Raw genomic sequence first — 15,633 nt, forward strand, 5'->3', positions numbered from 1 at the left:
TGACTCTTGTGGACAGGTGGTGGGCAGAGTTTTGTTCTGTCCAATAAACCCCTCCCCCCATCCCCACTCGGGCCCCTTTGCCTGTTGGCTGTCAGCATCGCGGGGCTCCATTTAGGGTCTCGGCTCCTCTGACAGCCCTGTCTCCCTCCCCAGCCTCGTCGCCATTCTGCACTGTGTCTGCTCAGCCACTCGATTCGTTCAGACCCCCCCTCCCCCTCCCGATCACTGCCCAGGTGTCTCTCAGGGAAAATGGAGATGGCACGGTTATGTCTTACCCTTTTCTTCTTCTCCTGGATCCTGGGGACCAAGGAAACGGAATTGCCTACAAGTCCCTCTGACCTCGGCTCTCGGCTTGCCCAGGGCCACAGAGCCGCCTGCTCAGCTGGAAGGGGCTTTTTTGTTCAGACAAGCAGGCCGTTCACGTTGGCAGGTGCTGGGGCGAGCGCCCAGCCCGTTGGCACGCTCTCTGCCTCGGAGAGGGAGGGGCTCCGGGGGCGGGGGGAGGGGAACTCAATCACAGAGCAGGAGCCGGAGGAGGCTTTTAGTCCAAGTGCCAGTCACGGGGGGGGGGGGGGGGGGGGGGGGCAGCTGATAGCATCGCCCGCCGTTCTGGTTACATCTCCCTGCCTTCCCGGAGCGCTAATGAGAAGCCAGCAGTGGATACCAGAGAAGGTGGTCCCCAGTGAGCCGGAGGCGGGGCAGCTTGCGGGAGGGGGGGGGGAGCGGGGGAGGGAGGACAAATGCACAGGCTGGCTGACTCCAGCAAGACATTTTGTAGTTTTGCCTCAAATCGTTGTCTAAAGAGAGACGGCGATCACTTTTTTTTTTTTTTTTCTTCAGAAAACGGGTAGTGCTCCCTTCTTAAAAAAAAAGTTCTGTGTCTTTCAAGACAGGTGCTGCCCGTATCTGTGGCATGTGCTTCTGCTCACCTGGCGGTTATTGCTATAGTCTGGCCTGCTGCTGCTGGAAAATATGTGGGGCCTTCTCTTCCCTTCAATCCGCAGTGGTTCTGGGGATGAGGGTGTGTGTGTGTCATACACCCCCCCCCCCCCATTTCAAACTCTCTCCCCTTGGGGGCCAAAAAGACGAGGGCCTGCAGAATTCCAGATGAATCAGTTCAGCTCTCTATCAGTTTTTGTGGAGCTAAAGCAAAATACCTCTCTATTTTTTTTAAGTTTATTTTTTATTGTTGACATTATTACAGATGTTGCCTGTTTTCCCTCCACTGCCCCCCTACCCCCCAGGCGTTCACCACACCGCTGTCTGTGTCCATGGGCTGTGCATATATGCATCCAAGTTCCCCCCAAAAGGAGGCATCCTTTGTTCTAGTGGCATGTTTTCCTTCAGGCCTGGTGCCCATTGATCCCCACAGTAATCCTGTCAGACGGGCACCCTTCCCCCCGTTTTGCAGATAGGGAAATGGAGGTGTATTCTTGTCAAGTCACACACACAAGGTCATGAGTGTGGGGAAGCCTAAGGTTCTGACTCGAAAGCCTTGACATGACACTGAGCTGTTAACTAGTTTGCAGGGAGCATCTGTCACCATTCGGGACACGCCCTACTGCCCAGTGTTCACTCACTCATCTTATGAAGGAGCGCTGCCGTCCACGCGTGCTGGGGACACACGTGTCAGGGGAGGCCTCTGTGCTCAAGGCGTGATGCGTCAGTCAGGGAAGGAGGGAGCGGGCACCAGCACAGGGACACCCGGGGCTGTGAGCACACCCCTGAGGGAATGCCGATCGCCCCCCCCCCGGGAAGGTGGGTCAGGGCGGCCTCAAGGAACCTTCCAGAGAGAAGGCACAGCCCTGCCCAGGCCTGGCAGGGAGATGGCGGGTCTGCGCGAGGAGGAGGCTCGGGTGGGCTGCGTGGAGCCAAACCAGGAAGGGCGACACTGGCCGCTGGCCAGGGGTGGGCTTTGGGCTGTCACAAGTGCTTGGTGGGGCTGTAGGCACATCGGCGGTTGAGAGACAGTTTTGCAGCTCACCTCCCTAGACAGGCCCTCGAATCTCCAGACGTTTGCAGGACAGACACCTAGCCCTCGTGGGCTGCCGGGTGTTGGTCTGTCTGTAGGCTGGTTCCCCAAGGAGAGAAGGCGCAGCACCTCGCTAAGGTTCTGGATGCTGGCTCCCAGGCCGCACTCGAACAGGGCTTCATTTTTCTGGCAGGGAGCTTCTTTCTTATTTATTCTTTTCTCTCTTCATTTTTGGTTTTGGGTTCCCATTTAAAAAACACCCCCTACCCGTTCAGCACATTCACTCCAGGCTCGGGACGGACGGACGGACGGACTTGGGAGGGAATCTCGAGGGGTGTGGCCACGCGGTTTGCGCTAGACAAACCGTTATAATTAGCACGGAAACCGCTCTTCCCCTGTGCGTCCCGTTACGTCCGGGAGGCCCCGAGGCCCCAATTAGAACCGAAAATTATAATGTTCACAGTTACTCGGAGCAATTTTTATTGTTCGCTCCGCAAGGGTCTCCCAGCCGGGACTCTGTCACCGCGCGGGGCCAGACAGCCCTCTTTTCTGGGTTTCCTGTGTATTGTAGCCCCCCTGGGCTCTCCCCAGTGATATCACCCCAACCGTGACGACCAGAAATTCCTCCGGGTGTCCTCAGAGTCCCCTGGGGGGCCGCTGTCACCCCAGGCTGAGGACCCCTAGTCTCAGTCACCTCCCGAATGTTGGCTTCTTTTCTTCGGAGCAGCGTGGGCTTTGGCAAATGCCCAGAACCCCACAGGACCCCAGATCACTCACCTGGAAACTGGTGTTCAGCGTATCTACCTTTCAGGGCAGTCGTGACATCGTGCTTGTCCCCGAATTGTCAGAAAAACCCAGTCACCTTTCCCCAGGACTGGCCAGCAGCCCACGGGGAGGGAATCCTTCCACCGCTCACGTGGGCCTGACCTCCGGCGAGGCCCATGGGCGGTGAAATTGCCAACCTGAGCTTCAGATAGGTACAAGGATTGGCCTTGACTGGCAGATAATTTGCCGGGCACTCCCCGTCGTGGTGTGCCCACAGCTGCAAGCCACATGTGATGCATCGGCGTGGCCCATGGGCTTTGTTAGAAGTTGATCTGAACCTTCCTCCCACCTCCTCCTCCTCCTCGTCTACTTTGCACAGACTCGGCGATAATCTTTATTTTTATTTTTTGGAACCTTGCTCTCGCGTCCTTTCCCACCCTCCCTGGCTTGCACAGAGCATAAATGGTTAAGGGCATTCGGCTCGGCTGCGGACTCCCCGGGCAGGATTGAATGAAACTGATAGCGCTAAAATTACAGCGCTCCAATCCCCCAAAGAAAGAGTAGCTGGGCGGATAGGAGGAGTGACCCCCAGAGGAAACAGCTGTCAAGGGCAGCTATTGGTTTATCTTTCACGGAAAGAGAGACAGAATGCATTCTCAATTAAGAGGAACTAGAGGCAGTGCGGTATAAAGGCCTGGCAAGGCTGGGGCAGCCCGTGCTGCCAGTGGAGACGGAAGGACTGCCGTCTCGCTGGCGTGCGCCGAGGCCCGGGGCGGCCTGTCTGGCCCGGCCGCCTCGGAGGAGGAGGGTGTTTGTGTACACTGCAGAGTAACGCCATTTAAAGGCCCGGGAGCCTACACCATGGGCGTGCTGACACTGCCAGTTTAGGCCACACACGGGGTGGGGGGCGGCCAGGCCCACATCTGGGAGTCAGTTTCACAGGCCCGGGCCCCAGAGGACCACGCAGGCTTCTCTGGCTCCTCCCACTCTCCCCCCTTACTCCCCTCTCTACCCTGTGGATATTTCTCCATCACCAGGCAGCAGAGCTTTATAAGGGAGGCTGTGGATCTGCATAGAAAGAGGATTTTTGCATGGAAGCTGATTCTAATAGAAACATGGCTCATTTACCTTTTAAATGTATGGCCTTGGCAAGTTATTTTGTCTCTTGGAGGTTCCCTTTCTTAATCTTTAATGCCCTGACTGGTGTGGCTCAGTGGATAGAGCGTCGGTCTGCGGACCGAAGGGTCCCAGGTTCAATCCCCATCAAGGGCATGTATACCTTGGTTGCGGGCACATCCCCAGTAGGTGTTCAGGAGGCAGCTGATCAATGTTTCTCTCTCATTGTTGTTTCTAACTCTCCCTCTCCCTTCCTCTCTGTAAAAAAAAAAAAAAAAATCAATAAAATATATAAAACAAATAAAAATAAAATGAGGACTACATGATACCTGGGAGTTTCTATAAGGAGCAGACATTTTAGAGTGATTTGAGTGGCGCCCAGTGCACGGCTCAGCATTGTCCCAGTGATGGGATTCGGTGTAACTGGAGAGAACTGAAGCTCAATGCGTCACAGAGACGTGGCTGTCATCAGTGAGGCAGGGAGTGGCAGAGCGGGACACGAGTCTGTCTGTGCTGACCCTCAGGACTGTGTTTCCTCTCAAGGGCAGCCGGCCACCTTTAGGATGCTACCGCACCAAGCAAATCCACCTGCTTTGGTGAGAACAAGGAATCGTGCCTCAGAATGAGGTTCCTGCATCCTCCTCCCCCCCCCCCCCTCCGATTACATGTACGATTGCCACAGTGGCTTACTTCACTCCATATCCTACCACCTGGCCAGGTAGTGCCTCATTTTCCATCCATCTCCAGGAAGCCCACTTGGCTTGGGACCACAGGTATGGTGAAAGATAAGATGCACCAAGGCAAATGGATTAACAGAGAAATAGTGTGGAATCGTAGGTGGTGAACACAAAGAAAGAATTAGGTCTTCTCTAAAGTACATTATTAATTGCGTTAAATTATTGATTCACCTTGGTTCACGAAAGGGTTAAGGAGAGTGGGTTACGAAGTGGTGTGAAATCCATTTGTTTTATTTCCAACGACTCTCCAGTGGCTTTGTTGAGGTACCTGGATCAGAAGAGACGCCGGGGATGGGAGAAGGACCCAGTCGTTCATTGCCAGGGTCTTGCCAGCGGCCCAGCGTGATGGCCTCCCTTCCATCACGACTGGGATTGGTCCCCTCTGTGCGGCCAAGGTCACGTGACTTCCTGAGCAAAAGGGAGCGCTCCCCATTTCAGCCACGTTCACACACTTCCACCTTTTTTAAAGTCTTTAATTAAAAACTGCCAAGATCCTTTGCTCTGAAAGAGGAATTGGGCTAAATACCCTATAATTAGCACACACCACCTTTAGAGTGAGATGTGTCAAGCGGTGATTAAATGCAAATTGGTGCTTAACAATAATTAGCGGAGGCAGCTTGGAAACCCAGCGAGCACCCTCCTCTAATTACTCCCTGGCTGCATTTCGAGGGCCTGATCGATCCCACTTCTGTCTTCAGGAGACTGGAATCCCGACCTCCTACGTCCTGAGACTGATGTTCGATAGGATAAAAAACAGCCATCATCTGAGGATTAAAAAAAAATAAAATCATATTAAGGCAGATGGAACGGACACAAGCATTGGGCCCATTTATCATTTCCCGGCAGCGACAAAATAGCTTACGGGGCAAGTCAGCTGGATGATTTTTCCTGAAAAAGGCATTACGCTAAGGGCCGAGACATCCACAAAATCCGTGATCCTGCCTCAGTAGGGACAGTCCTGACAGAACCCGCTCTGATTGGTCAGCATGTGTCTTACCCATTGAACTAACCGCTCAGACCACCTATCGCTTATAGTCCTCTTAATATTTTTCATATGTAGCTGTTTCTGCACAGCCCCGATGTGTCAGACCCCATATTAGATGCTTTGCATCTTTTATTGCATTTTGACAATCACTTTCTGAGAAAGGTACGGTTATCACCATTTTGCATATAAGGAAACGGAGGCACAGAGAGCTAATAAATGGTCCTACAAACACATTGCATAGCATTTGTCAGAACTGCTGGAATACAGAATATGGTTGCGTCCGTATAAACTCCAAAATGACCAGGGAAACAGTTAAATGGTTGCCTTGCTGTTGATGAGTCAGTAGCATCCTTGAAAAGGTGTAGTATGTATCATAGCGTATGTGTCAATGCCTGTGTTTTGAGCAGCTGTTTCTTAAAGGGACAACCACCCCTTTCCTTTATCTACTGGTGGCTTGACCAGCAAATTGCAGGACGGTGGATTAAGATTATGCTGTGGGAGAGGGTGGAGCAGCAGTTAGGTCAGGTATGAAGTCTAGTCTGGCTTCCTGGGCTTCTCTCCTTGACATTATGAAGGTAGCTGTTTGTATTGCTTAATTCTAAAAAGTTATTAATTGCATGATAAACTGTCGTCATGACTTAACTCCTTTTGTGATGATAACAGCTTTATTGAGATGTGATTCATTTCAAGCGTGCCATCCACACACTGTGCTATTAGAATTGTGAATACACCACTCGAGAGCATTCTCATTGCCCTAAAACAAAACCTAGTACCGAGTATTTGCAGTGTGACCGACTTCTTGTATTTTGAAAAGGATTCACCGCAAATACATCTTTTCGATGGATGCTTGGGACCGTTTTTTATGTGTGTGTGTGTGTGTGTGCGCGCGCGCGCACGCGCTAATTACAAGCACGGGGAGAAAGTAACTTGCCCTGCATTTAAAAAGTTGTCATCCGGCTCTCACTGGTTTGGCTCAGTGGATAGAGCATCAGCCTGCGGACTGAAGGGTCCCAGGTTCGATTCCGGTCAACGGCATGTACCTTGGTTGCGGGCATATCCCCAGTGGGGGGTGTGCAGGAGGCAGCTGATTGATGTTTCTCTCTCATCGATGTTTCTCTCTCTCTCCCTTCCTCTCTGTAAAAAAAATAAATAAATAAAAATCAATAAAATATATTTTAAAAAAAGTTATCAGCTGCAGGAATAAAAGCCAACCCTCCGAGGCAGTGCCAGTGTGTTGGTGGTTTAAAGGGGTGATCCCTTTATTTCCATTTTCCCTTGCGTGGGGAGCTGATCTAAGGAGATCTGTTTCAATCCATGGAGCATATTCGGGCAGACATCTTGATGAGATCTTCAGGCAGTTAGGCCATATGCTGGAACAGACTTGCAGGCAATCAGCAGCAAGCCGGACGATTTAAACGTATTTGAAAACAACCCTTTTCTCTTAAAGAGACAGTCTGGCGACTCCACTTTGAGGTCAACGAGACCACTGCCTATGGGTGTGAATAGCAAAATCGAGAAACAAGGAACCATTTTGCCCATAAGCAGAATGGAATGTCAGCCTGTGACCTAGGGCCTCTGGGGATAATTCCACTTCCTCCCTGCGCAGAGGACACCAGTTTCCTTCCCAGGAGGTCATTGGCGGGAGGTGTAGGGTTACCATGGAGTCCAGATTCCAAGAGAAGCTTGAAATGTAATTGCCCTGCTGGTTTTGTTTAGCCGCAAGGTTCCTCTTCTGCGGAGGCCATAATGAGGAAATAATCGCCCGAGTGGTGGTGGGGTGACCCATGCAGACAAAGATGAACTTTTTCTCCCCCTTTCAGACGGGGAGGGTGGCCGTCATTACGACTGTCATCTCTCCCAGACACGTTTGTCTTGGTGGCCAACCGAAGGAGACAAGGATTGCTGGGTCAGTCCGTGTTCCCGAATCCCGAGACATAAATCAAAGCGGAGCGGTCCAGCCTTCAGATTGTCTGTGACTCTGTCAATGGCCTTGAGGGCGTCCCCTCTGGCCCTCGGGCAGAAGGCTGCTTGTTTGTACTCAGGGATGGAATTGGGCTCCCCATTCCCAAATGCTTTGTTGACTTTGCAGCCGTAAATAATTCCAGCGAAAGGACTGCAGCAGAGCCCGCCCGAAGCCATAGATGTTTCCATAATGTCATCCCCGCCTCTAGGCCAGCTCAGAGCAGCCACACACAGGGAGCGCTCAGACCCTGCCTGTCTGGGCTGCTTTCTAGTACTGGGCGAGCGGGAACCTCCATCATCCCTCCCGCTGATGCCTTCACCTGAACTTGAACCCGCACGGAAAGAATGGAAAGTGTTGATAAAAACACCTTTCCCCGGTCTCAAAATAGAAACGCAGAGTCTTGCCAAAACTGGTTTGGCCAAGTGGATAGAACGTCAGCCTGCGGACTGAAAGGTCCCGGGTTCGATTCCGGTCAAGGGCATGTGCCTTGGTTGCGGGCACATCCCCGGTAGGGGGTGTGCAAGAGGCAACGGATCGATGATTCTCTCTCATGGATGTTTTTAACTCTCTATCCCTCTCTTCCTCTCAGTAAAAAAAATCAATAATATATATATAAAGTGCATAATTTTGAAAAAAAGCTCCCCACTCCCCTCCCTTTTTTCATTTTCCTAACAAAAAGTTCTGGAAAACCAGCTTTTGTCAGAATAAATGTTTCTGTTCAAGGCATCTAGAAGCGTATAAAGCGCTGCAGCATTCTACATCTCTCAAAGGCGAGGCTGCGTTTAAGTCTGACCTCTGTCCTTGCTTGTTGGTTCGGCCTAAGGCAGTGGTCGGCAAACTCATTAGTCAACAGAGCCAAGTATCAACAGTACAACGATTGAGATTTCCTTTGAGAGCCAATTTTTTTTAAACTTACACTTCTTCTAATGCCACTTCTTCCAAATAGACTCCCCCAGGCCGTGGTATTTTGTGGAAGAGCCACCCACCCCAAGGGGCCAAAGAGCTGCATGTGGCTCGCGAGCCGCAGTTTGCCGACCACTGGTCTAAGGTGAACACAGGGAATTTCTGGAAAGACGCTGTGAAATGTCAACATCTTCACATTGCCTGTATGCAGGGATACCAGCTTTTACCCAGATATTCAAGTTTCTTTGTCTAATTTCTCATTCCGATTTAAAAACTTACAAAAATTAGCATGTAATGTTCCTTAATGAGGGAGACATTTCAGTTTTATGCAATGTGCACATTCTATTTTGGGATTTATTTTGATCAGGAAACAGCCCTTTTGGTGAATGAAGGCAGCTGGATAATGATAATATTAGTTCTGCTTCATTCACATGCCGTATTAGATAGCAAAGGATAACATGCAAAAAGTGTTAGACTAGCTCTAGGCAGTTTTGCTCAGTGGGTAGAGCTCTGGCCTGTGGGTGGAAGGGTCCCGGGTCTGATTCTGGTCAAGGGCATGTGCCTCAGTTGCAGGCTCCGTCCCAGACTCTGGTTGGGTCACATGCAGGAGGCAACCAATCAAAGTCTCTCTCTCTCTCTCTCTCTCTTATTGATGTTTCTCTCTCTGTCTCTCCCTTTCACTCTCTAAGAAAATCAATGGAAAAATATCCTCTGGTGAGGATTAAAAACAACAAAAAAGTGTTAGACTAGAGTCAGTGTTTTCTTCAGTCTGCCACGAGCCTTTATGCTGGTAAAGAACACACTGCTAAATGTGTTTCTGCTCTCCTGATTTTAAGGAAACTTTATAATTTTGGAAGAATAGTCATTTTGTGAGTCATTTGAGGGCTCAGCAAGAATATTTGGACTGGTGGTTCCGTCTCTTTTTTTAAAAAAAATCTTTTATTTGATGTGTGATAGCTGTGAAAGGCACACTTTCCCTGACGCGTGGTGATGTGTTGGTTGCCAGCACATTTTCCCATGGGGCTGTGGCCGCTGCTAAATGCCTGGGTACCTATAAGGCAGCGGACTCCTGAGTGACAGCAGCTTCTAGAACTTCCCCGGGGAAGGGACCCACAGCCACTAGTGTTCGTGTGCAGTACCCGCTGGATCCGCCCAGGTCAGCCTTTCTGGTCCTTCAGCCCCTTAGCAGAGGGATCATCGCTATACAGCCATGCAGGCTGGCAGAGGGTCCGGCTTTCTCTCCATTTGTTGTGTTCTTAGCTTCCCTCCTTCTTAGCACATTCAGCTACCTGTCCTCCACCCAGGCCGTGGGCCGCACCAGCAAAGGAAGGAAAAGGACAGTTGCTCAGGTAACACAGAGCCCAGCCCAGCTCATCCCAGCCCAGCCGGTGTGGCTCAGCGGTTGAGCGTCTACCTATGAACCAGGAGGTCGAGGTTTGATTCCCGGTCATGGCATCTGCCTGGGCTCCGGCCTTGATCCCCAGTGGGGAGCATGAAGGAGGCGGCCGATCAATGATTCTCTCTCATCCTTGATGTTTCTCCTTCTCTCCTCCCTTCCTCTCTGAAATCAATAAAAAATATTTTAAAAAACGAGAAACAAGGAAATCATTTGCCTATTCTAGGTTTGTATCTGACAAAATAATCTAGATGAGGCTCCCGAAAGACTTTGGCCATTGTCCTATACGTTCCAGATGACCTCTCCTCATCCCCTGGGTCAGTGGTCGGCAAACTGCGGCTCTTGAGCTACACACGGCTCTTTGGCCCCTTGAGCGTGGCTCTTCCACAAAAATACCACGTGCAGTGTGATTGAAACTTCGTGGCCTATGCGCAGAAGTGGGTTTTCGGCCTGGGTGAGTCTATTTTGAAGAAGTGGCGTTAGAACACTCAAGAGGCCAAAGAGCCGCATGTGGCTCGCGAGCCACGGTTTGCCGACCACTGACCTAGGTCCTTAATGCTCCACCCCGTGTTCCTGGTCAGTCCCAGATGAAGAGCATCCGATGGTCCTTGTCCTGCCTGGTGTTACTCTCTGCTTGCGGCGTTTTACTCTACTATCTGCTTCCGGCGTTACTGTCTGCTTCCGGCGTTACTGTCTGCTTCCAGGGATACTATCTGCTTCCGGCATTACTGTCTGATTACAGGGATACTATCTGCTTCCGGTGTTACTGTCTGCTTCCGGCGTTACTGTCTGCTTCCGGCGTTACTCTGCTTCCAGCGTTACTGTCTGCTTCCGGCGTTACTGTCTGCTTCCGGCGTTACTGTCTGCTTCCAGGGATACTATCTGCTTCCGGTGTTACTGTCTGCTTCCGGCGTTACTGTCTGCTTCCAGGGATACTATCTGCTTCCGGCGTTACTGTCTGCTTCCGGCGTTACTGTCTGCTTCCAGGGATACTATCTGCTTCCGGCATTACTGTCTGATTACAGGGATACTATCTGCTTCCGGTGTTACTCTCTACTTCTGGTGTTACTCTGCTCGCTGCGTGTCTTGCTCACTAGCCTGGGAGCTCTACAGGCAGGTGGTGTTCCCCTGCTTTTGCTTCTCAGGGCCCAGCCCTGGCTCCATGAACAATGACTGGATCTGTGAAACCGTTACGGGTCGGAATCTCCTCCTCCGTCACGTATTTTTTGTGGTTGGCAACTGTCAGATGCATGTGGGGAAATAGATGACTCTGTCAGCATGTCAGCATGAGTGCCTCCCCATGAGCACGGCCCATTTGCTCCTAACTACTCTTCACGCCCCGAGTTTCCCCCCATTTTGACCAGCCTAGAAAGATACCTTACGGACGGAGGAAGAAAAATGGAAAGCAGGGAACGTGTAACGTCTTAGATGCCTAGGAACCTGTCTTCCGTTTTTCAAGTCTAAGCGGAAGGCACCAGTTCCATTTTGCTAGGAACTCAGAGGACCTTTTGTGTATCCTATTTATGGCAGAACCGGATGGTGCCTTTAAGAGGATGTCTGGCTGAAACCGGTGTGGCTCAGTGGATAGAGCGTCGGCCTGCGGGCTGAAAGGTCCCAGATTCGATTCCGGTCAAGGGCATGTACATTGGTTGCGGGCACATTCCCAGTGGGGGGCGTGCAGGAGACAGCTGGTTGATGATTCTCTCTCATCGACGTTTCTAACTCTCTATCCCTCTCCCTTCCTCTCTGTAAAAAATCAATAAAAAAATATTTTAAAAAAGAAGATGTCTGTTATTGGCTGAAAGACACATTGTCCTGATCTTTAGAGTAGCCTGAGCTGGCAGAACTGTGTCTAGCATGGTGGAGCTAGCGGTCCCAGCAGAGGCTGAGGCCTGACTCTGATCTCGATTGGCTTGTTGGTGTCTTTCTCTGACCCTTGAACTTGGCTCACCCCCTCAGCGTGGTTCTTGCCTCTCAGTCCAGATGTGATGTGCTGGCTACTCCCTGCGAGAGCTTTGGAGGGCCAGTCTGTTTTCTCTCTGGCTTCCTAGACTGTATACTCCATTTAGACCTAACTTACTGACCTTGTTTGGAAAGGCACACCTCTTTGGTTCAGTTTACCCAATAATAGTGAAACCGTGGATTTACTTCCAGACGCAACCCAGAGAAGTTGGGTCCAATCACGTCGAAGCAAGGAGAAAGGGTGATTGGTCCATCAGGAGGGGCTCAGCAGGCAGATCCTGCTTGCATCAGAGGACAGTTAGGCATTTGGGAATGCAGTTTATTTTTTTAAATAATGTTTTTGTTGATTACGGAGAGAGGGAGAAAGGGATAGAAACATCAGTGATGAGAGGGAAAGAATCACTGATGCACATCTCACACTAGGGACAGAGCCTACAACCAGGGCACATGCCCCTATCTGGAATGGAACCGTGACTTCCTGGTTCATAGGTCCATGCTCAACCACTGAGCCACGCTGGCCAGGCCTAGTTTATTTTAGCTGACCTTTGAAGCTGAAGGAGTTGCTGACCTCTACATTGAGTTAATTTTAAGTATTATGAGGATGGAAAAAATAAAAACACCCAGCTTCTTGATGCTCATGTAACTCACAGCACGGCTTCTAACAGTACAGAAAGACGTTGTTGGCTGAATCCTGTCCTCCCTCCAGGATATCCAGGTGTCCTCCCCCTTAGTGCCCTGAAAGTAACCTTACTGGAGACAAGTTCTTTATAAAGAGGTAATTAAGTGAAGATCTTAATTAGGGGGGCCCTAATGCAGCATTCCTGGTGATGTGGTGAAAAGGGGAAACTTGAAGACTTAAGACAGACCTGTAAGGAGAAGGTGGTGTGAAGAAGTGCAGAGAGGAGGTGGCTGCCTGCAAACCAGGCGAGAAAGGCCTCAGAAGGGGCAGCCCCGCCAACACCTTGACCTAGATGTCCGGCCTCCAGAACAATAAGGAAATGAACTTGGGTGGTGGAAGCCCCCAGGCTGTGCATTTTGTACGCAAAGACCTAGCAAAGATTTTTTTTTAAAATTTAGAATATATATTTTATTGATTTTTTTACAGAGAGGAAGAGAGGGATAGAGAGTTAGAAACATCGATGTGAGAGAACCATCGATCAGCCGCCTCTTGCACACCCCCCACTGGAGATGTGCCCGCAACCAAGGTACATGCCCTTGAATGGAATCGAACCCGGGACCTTTCAGTCCGCAGGCCGACGCTCTATCCACTGAGCCAAACCGGTTTCGGCCTAGCAACGATTTTTGATTAAGGAATGTTTGTCATCCAGAACTGTGGTACCGAGTCTTTAAAAAGAAACAGGTGCCTAGATGAGAGACGTTTGAAAAAAAAACGTGGGTTGTTTAAGTAGGAGATATGATCTGTAAGGAAGATCCATGAGCCAGAACCCGGTCCAAGCAAAACTCCCACCTTCAAGAAAGAGGATGACTAAGGGAGCAGTAATTCTTCCACCTGGGCTTGCGCAGCCTGGGGCTACGCAGGCAGGCTCTCTCTCCCTTTCTCCGCGGTCATGGGAACTGCTGCCTTTTCCATAGTCAATTGGGAAACAACAGTCGCGGAGACGTTTGCAAGCGCACACCGGGGGATTGGGCTACCTCTGCTTGGCCCGAAACGCATCCAAGGGATCAAGAGTCACAAAGAACACCATACGGCTGGCTTTTCTGCTTCTCGGGACGCTTCCTGAGTGCCTGCTCTGTGCCAGCTGCTGGCTGGGCGCTGGGGTCAGGGCACGGTTGACTAGAAAGCACACAGTCCCTGCCCACACGCCACTTGGGCCCATTGTTGCAGAAGGAAGCTTAGACCTGAGCAGTGTGGGGGTGGGGGCGAGGTCGCTGCTGGAGCTCAGATTCCCAGACACAGGAAAGCAGTGTTTCGGTTATTTGAGTGGCAGGAGGCTGGGGAGGGGGGGAGGGGACCGTGGGGAAGGGTTAGGGAGCTGGCAAAGACAAAGGGCCCTAACCCAAGTATTGGAGTCAGCCAGGGCTCTTGGGAATGCACCGGCAGCGTGGTTCGCTCCCCCAGTAGAAACTTGCCTGGTTTCCTGTTCTCTGTGAACTCAGAAAGAAAGGGATGGACGGGCTGCTGGGGGAGACGGCCCATCGATGTTTCTGTCACTCTCCCTCTCTCTTTCTCAAATCAATAAAAATATACTTTGGAAGGAAGGAAGGAAGGAAGGAAGGAAGGAAGGAGGAAAAGAAAGAATGAAAGAGGGATGGGCTTTGAATAACAATGTGCTTTTATTGCTGATTCTTCCCTGAGCCAGAGGGGAGAAGGCGTGAACCCCAAGATTGGAGGAAAAGAGAGTCTTTAAAAAAAAAAAAATATATTTTTATTGATTTTTTTACAGAGAGAAAAAGAGAGGGGTAGAGAGTTAGAAACATCTATGAGAGAGAATCATCGATCAGCTGCCTCTTGCACACCCCCTACTGGGGATGTGCCCGCAACCAAGGTACATGCCCTTGACCAGAATCGAACCTGGGACCTTTCAGTCTGCAGGCTGACGCTCTATCCACTGAACCAAACCGGTTTCGGCTCATCGTTGATATTTCTATCTTTCCTTCCCTCTCCCTTCCTCTCTGCAATCAGTAAAAATATGTTAAAAATAATAAAATTTAAAGGCATGATTGATGGAATCATTGGTCGTTGGTGAGTGACCTCAGTCTCCGGCCATCCCTCACTAGGCTGGGAGTGCGACTGAACGGAGACGAGACAGCCATCAGAAGCAGAGCAGCCACCAAGCACCTCACTGGGTCTTTTGAATAACAGAGGCAAAAGGAATATACATGCATGTCAACCTGTCGCAGCCCACATGATGTAGTGAGAGAAAGCCAGAAATTCCGGTTTGAAACCCTAGAATTTCCTGAGTTACAACCCTGGGAGAATTGCTTAACCTCTCTATGCCTTCTTCCCTAGCTTATGAAATAAGGAGAATAGAGCTGTTAGGAGGATTACCAGGTGTACCAGTTAATAATGCGGATTTTTTTTTTCTCTAGATGGAGTTACACATATGTTGATATATATGCGATTTGATATGTCTGCTATTTTGTTGTATTGACAACAAGCTTCACATCTTCTTATGTCAAGTTTTCTGAAGGTGTTAACCTCATAGATATTTTTATGCTTAAAAATGCCGAATTTCGTGCCAAACAAAGAGCATTTGCGGGAAGTTTTAATTCATTTTGAAGAAAAGTGCTGCCGAAAGTTATCGTATACTTCGGGAAGCTCATTACTTCCAAATAAAGCAATGAATTAAAACTCCCCGCAAATGCTCTTTGTTTGGCACGAAATCCGGCATTTTTAAGCATAAAAATATCTATGAGGTTAACACCTTCAGAAGATCTGACATGGGAAGTTTGAAGCTTCAAAAAATGGCATGCATACCAAATCGCATCTATATCAACATGTGTGTAACCCCATCTAGTGAAAAAAAAAAATCCGCATTATTAGCCGGGACGAAGTGCTGATCGTCCAGAATGGCCGTAAGCAGGACTGCAATCAATGGAAATTGTGTTGCTTTGCCACACATTTCTTCCCATGTCTTCGTTTCAGGCTTCAAGTTGTCCCCACGCCAACGGGCCCCCTGTACTCATCAGACTCGCTGTTGTGACTCCGGGTGGTGACAGGGAGTGGCTCGGGGTCTGGGGCCCCGCCAGGCAGCCAGCGGCTTGCCTAGGATGGAAACTCTCCCTCCGCGAGCACTGTCAGCCGCTCTCAGCGAGGTCTCCCCGGGAGAGGCCTCCTCGCAGAATCCGAGTTCTTCAAAGGACACGAGCAAT

General features: G+C 50.3%; 1 long non-coding RNA gene across 1 annotated transcript; it reads right to left on the reverse strand.

Moving 5' to 3' along the window:
* Positions 1-5,717: 5,717 nt before the first annotated feature.
* Positions 5,718-15,270, reverse strand: LOC118704344. The gene is made up of 3 exons (XR_004983387.1): positions 15,088-15,270; positions 12,275-12,277; positions 5,718-5,728 (listed from the first exon to the last, which is right to left on the reverse strand). It is a non-coding gene; the product is annotated as an uncharacterized LOC118704344 (long non-coding RNA).
* Positions 15,271-15,633: the final 363 nt, after the last annotated feature.

This window comes from Pipistrellus kuhlii, unplaced genomic scaffold (genome assembly GCF_014108245.1).
Source record: "Pipistrellus kuhlii isolate mPipKuh1 unplaced genomic scaffold, mPipKuh1.p scaffold_m20_p_42, whole genome shotgun sequence".
Classification (NCBI taxonomy): domain Eukaryota; kingdom Metazoa; phylum Chordata; class Mammalia; order Chiroptera; family Vespertilionidae; genus Pipistrellus; species Pipistrellus kuhlii.